The sequence below is a fragment of the Haliotis asinina genome, chromosome 1, assembly GCF_037392515.1.
Source record: "Haliotis asinina isolate JCU_RB_2024 chromosome 1, JCU_Hal_asi_v2, whole genome shotgun sequence".
Taxonomy (NCBI): Eukaryota; Metazoa; Mollusca; class Gastropoda; order Lepetellida; family Haliotidae; genus Haliotis; species Haliotis asinina.
In genome coordinates this window covers 44340872-44353246 of record NC_090280.1, presented here as the reverse complement: position 1 = coordinate 44353246, position 12375 = coordinate 44340872, and positions in this window count along the sequence as shown.

Here is a 12375-nt window from a genome sequence, read left to right as displayed (position 1 = left end):
GACAATGAGGTAGGCGGACAGGTGGTCGCGAGACGTCACACCCAAGAGTCACTACATCAAGACACGGAAATACAGTTGAGAACCTGTTTGCTTACTGATGTCTGCTTCTAGTTTAACAAATCAGTCAGTCCAATAAGTCAAACCTGGATTTGGATGACATGCTAGATACAGATAACATCACTTATACATACAATTTGAAAGTATTTCTATCGGCAAGACCGACATAACTATTGACAACGATTCTAGCAGTTGACAACATACAGCCATGGGACGATCCCGATCCTGACTGCTTTTTGAATAGTTCACTGCAGATCAGTATACAAGCCACTTGCCTATCATGTGTTCATTGAAAACCGATCAGATACAGAATTAAAATTTTATTTTTCAGCAGTCACGGTCAAAATGCAATTTGTCATGATAACGGCAATGTTCAATCAATGTATTGAGCCTGTCTTCCGGTATACATCGGGAATGTAAACACTGAAATAGTTATACAGTCAAGGTTCATTATTTTATTAATCTTTTTAAGTAACTTTCAGCTTTGTTTCATAACATGCGTCTTCTGATTACATTACCCGTGAAGGTGTCAGCATGGTGATAATCTTTACCGTTATGGAAGTCGACAAGTTTGATCTCACTACTGTAATGTAATGAACAACCCTAAAGTCGTTAGTGTATGTTCACTAAGACGGTAGAGACTCTATATTGCTGCATCAAATATCAGTTTTATTAGATTCTCAATTTTCAAGCACGTGTAATCTGAAAAATCTGCACAATATACATAAAATGATGAAGACCTGTAACCTCAACAGCTGATAATAGATATAATAGAGAAATTTAGATACAATAAATTCTGACAGATCCTTGCAGTATCGTACTCTTCAGTTGGCAGCTAGTGAAAAAGAAATTTCTTCATTGTGTTGTAGTAGTAATGTGTAAAGTGAGATCAGTCCTAAAAAAAGACCAGCGATCAAATCAAGAGACTAAAATTAAATCAAATAATATATTTGCATACAAACTGTTTACGACAAAATAATGAATACAGTATGTGCACCAAAATCACGAAGGCCATGGCTTGCATGTATATTAACTGATGGACATAAACCTAAGAAAACAAGATTGCTCTCCCATACCATGAGGCAATTAGGCAATTAGGAAACATTAACCAAATGAACAAGTCACAAGATCCAAACAGAGGAATACAACAGACATCAGCCACAATTGGTCTGGTCTTTGGGGTAGCTGGTTGTCCTCTTGCATTTGGGTTTTCCAGTCTTGGTCACTGCTATTTAGACTGATTTGAAATGCTGCCATGCACACCCTAAAAGATAGCATTTAAGTAACATGTTTGAATTTGCCAATACAAAGCTACAAAAAAGTACATTAAGTGAATGAACATATAAAGTGGGTTAATAGTAACCTACATATACAGCTGTTATGATGCTATTACATGGGGCCCATAAATACCTCAGTTCATTGACAATGCAGAGCAATCCTTATCATTTTACCTTGTATTTATTGTATCTTTAAGAGAGAAAGGGTGAGGCAGTCAACATTTTAATCATGTCGCCCCCTGATTGATACTTACCTGATATGACTCATTTTTACTTTCTTTTCAGTAATTATGTGTTGCCTCTTACCACCACCTCCATATGTCCATGCCAAAACCCCTTCCAATTCCTCCACACAAACACTCACACACACCACAACACACCCGTCTAGGGAAATAGTGACTTGGCTCTATGGGTAACAGTTACTGTGGCTGTGAAAAATATATCTCTGATCGAAAACAGGACATGAACACAAATTATGGTGTGTACTTTTACATCAACTGTTTCTTTTTATAGCTAGCTACTAGAGTGTCTATGTTGCCCCAAAACAACTACATCTAAAACACTTGCAAACCACATCGCTTCTCTGTCCTAAACTGACAGTCTCTGTGTTTGTTTAGAATATCGAAAGGAATGTCCAGTATAGAGCATCCTTATATAGTTTTCGCCAGGTCTTTCATGGCAGTTCTTCTAAAAATGTAACGAACACAGATGACCCTGCGCGGAGTTGTTCGGAAAATCCGCACGATGACAGTAAACAACATATGCCCTTCTTCTTGTCAAACAGAGTTTCTCTGGAAATGTACAAATGTTGTTTACACAGTTGCGTACTTGGATAATCATCAACACTCGAAGTGCAGTTGTCAGTTTCCATTACATAAACACAACAACGTTATATTCAAAACATTGCGCTTCGTGTCACTTTCAGCTCGATGGCGAAATGTAAACACCGCGCGGTATGAATCTCGGGTATGACGTCAACCTTTTCAAAAATATCCTTTAAGATGTATGTTTCAGGAACACTACAGCTGGTGGCACCAAGATTGAGGTTCGCGTTCTGATACACTTAAATGTTGAGGAAGGAACGTGACGAACCAAAGCTTCAACCACTTACGTTGGGGTACGGGTTCGATTCTCGGGCTGGATAATGTGACCTTTGCACTGTTGCGGAGATTCTGTGGAATCTTTGTAAAACCGAGCAAAACTATACTCACTCACCACTGTCATAATATTGTCTTCCTGAGAGGGTATGTAATTCCTAAAACTTTCAAAGTCTGTTTAGCTCTACATGCGTTTTTAATCGTAGAATATTTCTTGTTATGGCTAACTATTACGACAATCGCCAATGGCTGAAGGGATGATATAAATTCAGGTCCCCATCGGCCTTTTTCAATATTGTATTGTCCTAATTTGAAGTCTTATTTTAGAGATATATGCTAGTTTTATTTCTTGGTGTGATATTCTTCTCAGTTGTACTGTCCGTCGATGTTTTCATAATTTACCAAAAATCACAATGCGGCACATGTAAATGTTCTCGTTACAATATGGCTGAAGTAGTGCCGATCTGACGTTAAATCTTAACTATCCCAATCACTCAACTTACATACTATATATTGTCCCACACACACATATCGATGTTTACCAGCGCAGATCCGGGTTAGAATTAGTTGTTTTCAGCAATACGGGTAAGCGGGTGGCTGTTGTAACGAGTGTTCGAATTCCCGTGAAACAACAATGAACTCTCTTCAAATCGATATCCATCGAATTGGACATTCCTCGTACACCGACATATATATTCGGTCCCGAATCGAATTTGTCCCAATATAATATCATATAACAAACTCCTTCTAATCCGACATCTTTCTAGTCCTATTTCCCACACCATTTTCGGTCCCCAAACATGCAAATTAACTCGCTCTAAACCAACATTGTATTGTCACAAGAGATTCCATCGGCCAAGATTTGGCAATTTGGGCGAGACATGGCCTGACATCAATGAAATCTCAATTTAGCATGAGTATTGCCAGTCAGTGTCACGAACACATATTTCATCATGATAAGAAGTCATGGTAAGTTTTGGATTTTGGAAACTTCCTGTAAACCGGCATCCCTCTAAACCGACACTTTCAGGAAGTCCACTATATTGAATACACGCGCGACCACGTCTTCCACAGCACTACACCTTTCTTTAGGACGTGATAAAGTATGGACACTGTCCACCTGATACGGCCGTAGGCCCGTGAGGATACGAGTTAGAACTGATCTTCAGTCTTCATGCTTGTCTTTAGGGACGAGTAACGGGATCGGGTGGTCTGGCTCGCTGAATTGGTTGACATATGTCATCGGTCCATAATGGAGCAGAACGATGCTCATGCTGCAGATCACTGGATTGTCGGGTCTATACTCTGTTATATGAAGATCGCCGTCAGTATGCCCCGCACATCGTTGTCGCGTTGCCCTGTAGAGACAGTCCAATAACTAAAAAGCCGTATATTTTAAGAGCGCTTCAATAGCCATCACCGTAGGTGCCGTGTCATGAGAGCCCATAAACTATAGGGAGCTAATGAAACAATTGAGAGCTGATAAAAATAGCTGATCAAACTATTGGAAGCTGATCAAAAGCTGATCAAACTGTTGGCGGAGGATGAAACTATTTGGAATCGACAAATCATTCAAAGGCATCCAAACTGTTGGTGTTTGTCACGCTATCGGGAGTCGACAAATCACCGGCAGCTAATAAAATTATTGGGAGCCAACAAACAATTTTGAGGATCATCTGTAGTTGATCGCTGAATCTGTACCAGTAGCCAAGCGTAGTTCTACCTCTGAACATCAAGTCAACGAAACCAATAATACTGATCCTTATTCTAACTTTAAGCGCCTCCACGGCAAAGCATACAGCCTAGTTTAAATCCAAAATTAACAAATATGAAAAACTCATGCTTTGCAATAGTATCAGCAACTGTGAAATGACTTTTCGAGGGAGCAGTTTAGATTACACACTTTTCAGAAGACTTGGACTTTCTTGTAAATGAGGACTAGTCAGTCACTAGAGTTAGATTTCACTCTTTAACTCAGTTTGAAAGTTGTCACATTTTTTGTTTGCTGGGAATTACTTCATCCCGGTATATCCCGAGCAGGCTAGTTTTTAAGGATGTTGTCTCTTCAAACACAGAAGTCCATCAGTGGATCCACATCACTTTATTCGTGGTCTCAATATGCAACTACAAGATCGTGCAGCAACTGCCAGGCAGCATCACAGACACGATCGCCAGTCAGGCTACCTACCCGCTGTCCGAGGGTAAAGTCCCTTTGCATTCAGAATTCATTGTATAGATACATTACTGACAGTCAGGCAGCTGTGTATTGTATTATACATGCATGCTCAGCCTGCAGGATCCAGCCTGCAAGATAGTCATAAGTGTCATACATTAACATTAACTTAGAGCTAAGTGAGCTTCGAAAGTCTGGGCCCAGTGCCTCTTCCACAATGTTAAACTTCTGTGGTCAACCGGCCATATTCTGAGGTTCATTAAGGTTAACTACACGCAGACAGCTGATCTGTACATGGCTGGGCTGTTAGTCATGATAACAGACTGCTGATATTTCAGTTATATTGTCATCACTGTGATGTAGATTAAGACAACAACTTTAACTTAGCTCAGAGAATATACAAGCATGTGTATAATAACTGATAAAACCCATATTCCAATAATATGCATACAATACTCCTGCTGAAATAAAGGGGCTGCACATTCTGATCAGGATCCACGACATTTTATGGATGTAGATGCTTAGGGTCTGCAGAGTTCTAGGGTTAAAGAAAGGGTTGAAGAAATGTACTTGTGGCATTGGGTAAATGTTGCAAAACGGCGTGAGAACCAATAGCCGAGCTGAGGGTATGGTGAAGAAATCACCGAGTCTCACCAGGTTAATTATCATTTAAATCGTTGTCACAGCTGTCATAGAAAGATGGAGACTAATTATAAATTAGATTCCCCCTGTTTAATGTTTTGAAGAATAGGGAGGTAAGAATGAGAAAAATTTAATTAAATCTGATTCTTTCCCAACATCATGTAAAACAATGCTTGTTGAAGCTTATGACGAGCAAATGAAATGAAATGAGTATTAAAGGTTTGGTTGTGATCCCGTCAGGTAGCGCTAGTAAGAGCAAAGCATGAAAAACGTCGATATTTTTCATCTCCTAAAGGCTGCAATACCAATGAATTTACACGTCTTCTATATACATGTAGTCCTTTGTAACTGATCTGAAATTAATTATCCATGCGATCTAACAAAGGTGACACTTAATGAACAGACTCAAGCTTCATAAATTTGGTTTTTCATTGACGCACTTTTCACCTCACATATTGTATGTTATGGCTAAAGTGGATAGAATTATCATTAAAACACCCGCAACAAATTACAACATGCAGCAATGGAAACGTCGACTGGCACCTAAACGTTGTTGCGCTCTGAAAAAATAATGGCTGCTGCTAGTATTGGCAGATATCAAGGTCAAATGTCGTCATTCTCAATAATGACGTCATCTGTTATGTTCCCTGACGTTTCCATAATTGTAAAACGTGGATCAGAGACCTCCGTCATTTGTCGTCAGCAGTAAATACTTCAAAACAGATAGATTTGTTTGTTTTAATTGTGTTCTAAATTCCATCCATCTTAGCTATAACAACGTATAGACAGAATAAACATTCCTTCACGTAACTTTAGAGTCAAGCTGACAATCCACTACAATCAGTCATATGTGACAGTGAGCTGATGCTCATGGAGGGGATGGTGTGACCATGTCTGCCTTGTCCAACAAAACACCCATTAAAAGGCTGTAATGAAGGCTGGACCGGATACACCTTGGCTGGTATAATAGGCAACGGCTTAAGCATCGGAATATGATGACGGAACATGTATGTTGACACCAAAGTTGAAAGGAAAACGTTAACATCCATCCATCCATCCATCCAATATCCATCCATCCAATATCCATCCACCCATCCATCCCAAATCCATCCATACATACATACTCACCCACCCACCATCCATCCATTCACCATCCACTCATGAATCCACCAACCTATCCATCCACCCATCTTCCCATGAAGTAAAACAGTGCGTAACCAGACTTTGTGTTGCATATCAGTCAAAATTCAGTCAAATCCTTTTTGCAACCACTTGTCAGTCGAACTAAAGTCGTTCACAAAAGATTCTTCTGTAATGCTGTAAAACATAGATAATATTAATCACAAGCACTGCATGTTTGGACTATTTCGTTCAAGGGTTTCATCAGTTTCACCATCTAAACCACTTATAATATTTACCACTTATCACCAACTTTTATAATCAGTATTGTACGTGAACCCTTCAAACATTCTTCACATTTTTAGATCAGTACTCAGCAACACGCCCTCATAACGTTGTCACACTCTCACCATACATCAATAATTAATCAGAATCACCGAGTCAATATTAACGCAAATCACCTTTCTACAGAAAATTGGTCTCACAAATCATCTCGTTTAGTTAATTATCTAGATTGTTAAGATAAAGACCCGCTTATAATAGGTCTTCTTTAACACTTGCTTGTCGTCAGAGGCAAAAAAAAGGGATCGGGTCGAAAGATTCGACTTGGTTGATGCACGTCATCTTATTGTAATTGCGTAGATCGATGCTCATGATCTCAGTGACTGGAGTTTCTGGCCGAGACTCGATTACATTTGAATTTACAGACGCTTGCATATAGCTAGCTGGGCTATTGCGAATAATACACAAACTAACAAAAGGTGTTTACCTCCAGACTCTACAAAATGCAGCGTATATGTGGAAATACAGTCTTTCTGAGCACTGCGTAAGGAAGTAAACAAATCATCCAGCAAACAACAGACTCACATAATGCTACTAATTAGAATAAATGTGTACTGTTTTCAAGAACATGTTTACAGCTTACGATATAATTAGTCTCTTTAAGTGGACTGATCAGTATTTCGATATTTAAATGTTGCATATGATAATACCTGTTCAAACGTTCGAATTAATTACATCCACGCTATGCTTTTCAATCAATTATCGTACAGGGTATGACGAGCTACAGTTTTATCGATCGGTGATATTAAGTTTTCAAGTACCCCTTTTAAGTAAAGCGAGGCTCATGCCCTTGATCACCGGATAGTCTTGCCAAGACTCGATATTTACAGACCGCCCGCCACCTCATTGCTGGATTATTGCTGGTTTAATTACACATCAAGCCAGTGTAACACCGAACCTAAATATATCGGACTTCCAAGGAGGTCCAACTTGCGTGAGTTTCTGCATCATCGGAAGAACAGAATGCTGCTTTTTGTACTCATAACTTCACCAAAGTATCGAAACAGGATATTCTAACATCTTTGTGTCAACTGCAAGTGATTTCTGCAGATAAATGACCACATAAATTTATCTGCACAAAACATTTCGCCGTTCAACGACATTCAGATATCTTTTCTTTTTAGCAGAACCATGAGTGGAACCATGTTCCCTTCCCACTTCATATTTCCACTGATCTCATCTCTTGCTTTAGAGTGCCATCTTTCTCTAACTTCAGAGAAAATTCTTAACCTAGAGTGGAGTTTCCTTCTGAAATGCGAATTTTCAACTCGTGTCTTGGTAGTCTTTCTCCAGAAGCCTTACTTCCGTTTGGAATCCTTAGTCGGCCAGTTCTTTGATGTATGGATCACTTCCGTAGAGACTTTTCTCAGATCCTATGTATCTTAAATGGTCCAGGGATATATAGTATTAGTCCGTCACAGTTAAGCTATTCTTTGGAATTTTCTACCTCGCGTTTAGTGCTGTAAACATTATAGAATGCGACATTTCTTTGACTGAGTGCACTCTGCAACATATGTCATATTTGGGATTTCACTTTCTTAGTGAATATGACATATGTTGCATTTGACCACTTTCTAAATGGCATCGTGTAATCATGAGTGCATTCTGCCATTTGGAATACAATGATTCAGTCTCAAATGAGTGGTCTCTGCCATTTGGAATACAATGGTTCAGTCTCGGATGAGTGCACTTGCCAGTATGAATGCAATGGTTCAGTCTCAGATGTACTTCAGGCTCAGCGGACAAATAAAACATAAGAGCATTGTCACCTTCAGAACATATTGATGTGAGCGTGTCAGTTAAGGTAGGTGTGCACTTTACGGGCTGCCAGAAGAGGTCAGGGTTATTGTTAGGAGTGATGACACCCTTGAAGTGCAGATGACTCGATGAACTTTCACATACCATAAGAAACTGGGTTTTCTATGTTTTCTAGTCCAGTTTCTATGACTGTCTGTATCCGCACCAGTCTTTTATTTCAATATTTCTCTTCTTGATTCTTGTAAAGTGTTGCTAGTTTTAAACAACTTCTCACTGATTTCTTCCAGTGTCGTGTAAACTTCACCACAGTCGTTCTTTTGAAAGGATATATGGCTTTGACTTTGTATCTCTTCTGAATGTCCCTAGAGGCTTTATACACCGTATATTAGAAACAGGTAATGTGCATAAGCATTAAATATATACAAGTTATGTCAAAACTCGTGCTACGCCCGTGGGTAGTGTGGTAGCCGAACTATTAAAACGTCAGCTCGTCGGGCCAAACACCCGGGTTCTATCCAACCCGTGGTTACAACGTTTGCAGCCCATTTCTGGTGTTCTCAACTGTAATACTGCTTAAATATTGCTAAAAGCGGAGTACAGAATTTGTACAGATAAAGGATTTAGACAAAAAGAAATATCTGGTCTCATCGTTTATATATTTATTCTCTCCCAACGTTGAGCCAGATCTCCCTTAACGTCATAGAATGATATGTGCATCCGAGTACGTTTCATTAACGTGACACGGCGCTAAAAGGGAATAGGATACTTCCCTAAATCGCCATTTCTTAGAGATAAGTATGCAGTGAATGGCAGTTTGATAAACTGTGAGGGTATTTCTCACTTCTGATCCAAAATGTCAATTTCCAAATATCCCTCCGTCGTCGTAAAGATCGCCTGCAGTCTGTTGTTCTACTTCCATCACTTTTATAATTCTTCCATTATTAACATTCGCCAATCACTAAAAATAGATATCTTACATAATTTTAGAAATTATATGAAAGTTACCTCTGGGAAAAGTACCACAATGTCTGACAAAAAATATTGACACATTGTTTGACACTCTCGGAAGACTTCGTTCTGTTTAATCTCCCATCAATACTTTGACAGTAGACGCTACACCTAATTGATCGTCGATGTTCATTAGTGGACACAAGTCGCCTTGCGTCAGAGTTCAAAACGCGTTCACACCTTTTAGAATCGTAGGGGATATTGAAAACCCTGAGCCTTTAAGTGATGATAATAGCTACTTACCACAGAATCTATTTGTCCCATGGTGTTCTGAACATTTCCTAATGGCTTTGAAACAATGTACCAACGACCAGCCATTAGTTACACAAAAGTGGGAAGCTAGCATACCGATCAGACAGACATAAACACACTTCATTAGAAAGTCCTACTGTAAAAGAGTAACTGGCTACTAATCGGACAAGGCTTGACTGGTGCGCAAAAGTACGGATAAAAGCCATTTTGTCTCCTCCCACACCCCGCCCTCGACCAACACCCACGTGAATGTTGGTTATTACTATGCAAACTGACACGTTTCACTTAGATAATATAACCATTCAACAAAGTAGTGAAAACCCCAATTTGCGAGAATACCACTACCAATGCCAGTGTAAATGAGAAATTGTAATAGATCCATGCAGATGAAACATTTCCAAAAAGAATGGGAGACATTGTCACATATCCCCTTAATTTCTCTTCATCATCTGATGCCCCCTTGGCTTCATCATCTGTATTTTATCAATCTTGTTAATCCAATATCCCCTACTTTTTTTAATGGTATGTGTGAAACTGGGAAACATTTAGTGTTATCATTAATATTAACAACCCATGTACTTTCATCATCCCAAAGAAACGTGATTTGACTGATCCCCAAAAGGTTCGCCTTATTTACTATATGAATACACAAAGTATTTACAGGGCATTTTACAGATCTTGTATCATCATACAACACCTTCAGTGATTATATTTACATGGATCAGAAACGAAACAGAAAGTGATTCTTTCAAGGATCAACTGTTGGTAACAAAATAGCATCATAAGCTCTCTGCGTTGGTAAGACGGCAGCAAAGTGTATGATTCTCTCGAATTCGAGTGCAATTGTCATAACGTATTAGTCTCACTGTGCGATTATTTGTTTTACTCAAGTCTTTAATGAATTGATGGCCATCGCAATTTGAACGGTATTTGTTTTGTTAGGATAGGGGCTGATCTCAGAACTAATTTCAGTGAGAAGATAAGTATTTCTGGATGATTCTTTTAGTTTTTAGCTATTCTGTCTATTACTAAATCTATAAAGAATTTTCGGCTTATCATCCTGGACCTCCCCAACAGAATCCCAACACACCTAACTGGTATCCGGTACATTGATGACCGTGAGCTTGCTGCCAATGGAGACACGGATGAAAACACAGATTCACCTTGCCGAGTCCGTCTCCAATTAACTTTTGCGTATTTTGCTTCACCCTAAACGTGGCAAGATAAAATAATGAATAGCATTCCCAGTAATTGAAAATTTATCAATGTAACGATTTATTGACCACATTCCTAAGTTCGAAACAGACGAATGTGGGATTTCGTTTACTGAGGTATTGTACATGGCAAGCAATGTAACGCCATTATACCGTATATGGTTGGTAGCAATTGACATTAATAAATTTATACAGATCGAAATATATGACACAGAGCAGTAACGAGGTAAGAGTTATTGAGGCCAAGCGATCGTAATACGTTGATACATTGTCTTGCCTTTAAACCACAAGTTGTGACACTTTCTTTACAGATATATTACTATTTATTATAAGGGTATTTTGGAGGTTTTCTTGGTACCTGTTGGGTATGTGAGATAAAGTGGTTAGATTAGAAATACCATGATAGCAGATGGCGTATTTGTGAGTGTTAACTATTGTACAAACAGTCAGATGGCCGGTCTTCTTGGTGCCGAAGCACTGAGTAGGTTGACGCCGGATTAGAGGGCGTGCAAATGATTATAAAAATGTGTTTGCCACTAATGTGGCACAATGTCCTCCGCCGCTAACGAAGACTGTAATATTCATAACATATTAACTACTTTTTACTTTTTGGTCACACACAGGAAGCATGAAATAATGTCTGGTATCTGCATAATCACCCAATGTAGACTGTGGACAAAACTGAAGACTTTGGTTGCAATGTTTTATGAGATATCGTGTTAACATAAGTTTGAAAGTGTACGACTTGTCGTGGTCACATTTGTAATAGGAACAAGGTCACCAAAATCGACTGATGTCTGTGAAATCCCCGAATTGATGTGACCGTGAAGGTAAGGTCAAGATCACCCAAATCGACTGGTTTCTATCAAAGGCCCCAGTGTAGGACAATGGGTACAATTGTTTATGAGATACTTCCTTACCAAGAGTCGTGGTGACCTTGAAAATAAGATACGGTCACCCAAATTGACTGTGTCTGCGTAATTCCCCATTGTAGGTTGGCAAAAAATATGAAGAAATTGGGTATAACAGTTCATGAGACATCCCGTTAACAGGAGTTTGAAAAGTGGTCAGAGAGTCGTGGTGACCTTGGAAATAAGGTCAAGGTGACCAAAATCAACTTGTGTCTGTGTAATTCTCCAATGTAGGTTGTCACAAAATTTGAAGACATTGGGTATAACAGTTCATGAGATTTCGCGTTAACAAGAGTCTGAAGAGTGGGCGGATCGTGGGGTGATCTTGAAAATAAGGTCAAGGTCACCAAAAGCGACTTGTGTGTGCATAATCCCCCGATGTAGGCTGACACCAGATTTAAAGACAGTGGATACAACTGTTCATGAGATACCTTTAACAAGAATGGGGACGTACGTACGGACGTAAACACGCTGCTGAACGCGTTGACGGATTCGAGGGATGTCGGTTTTGAGGACTTCTACTGT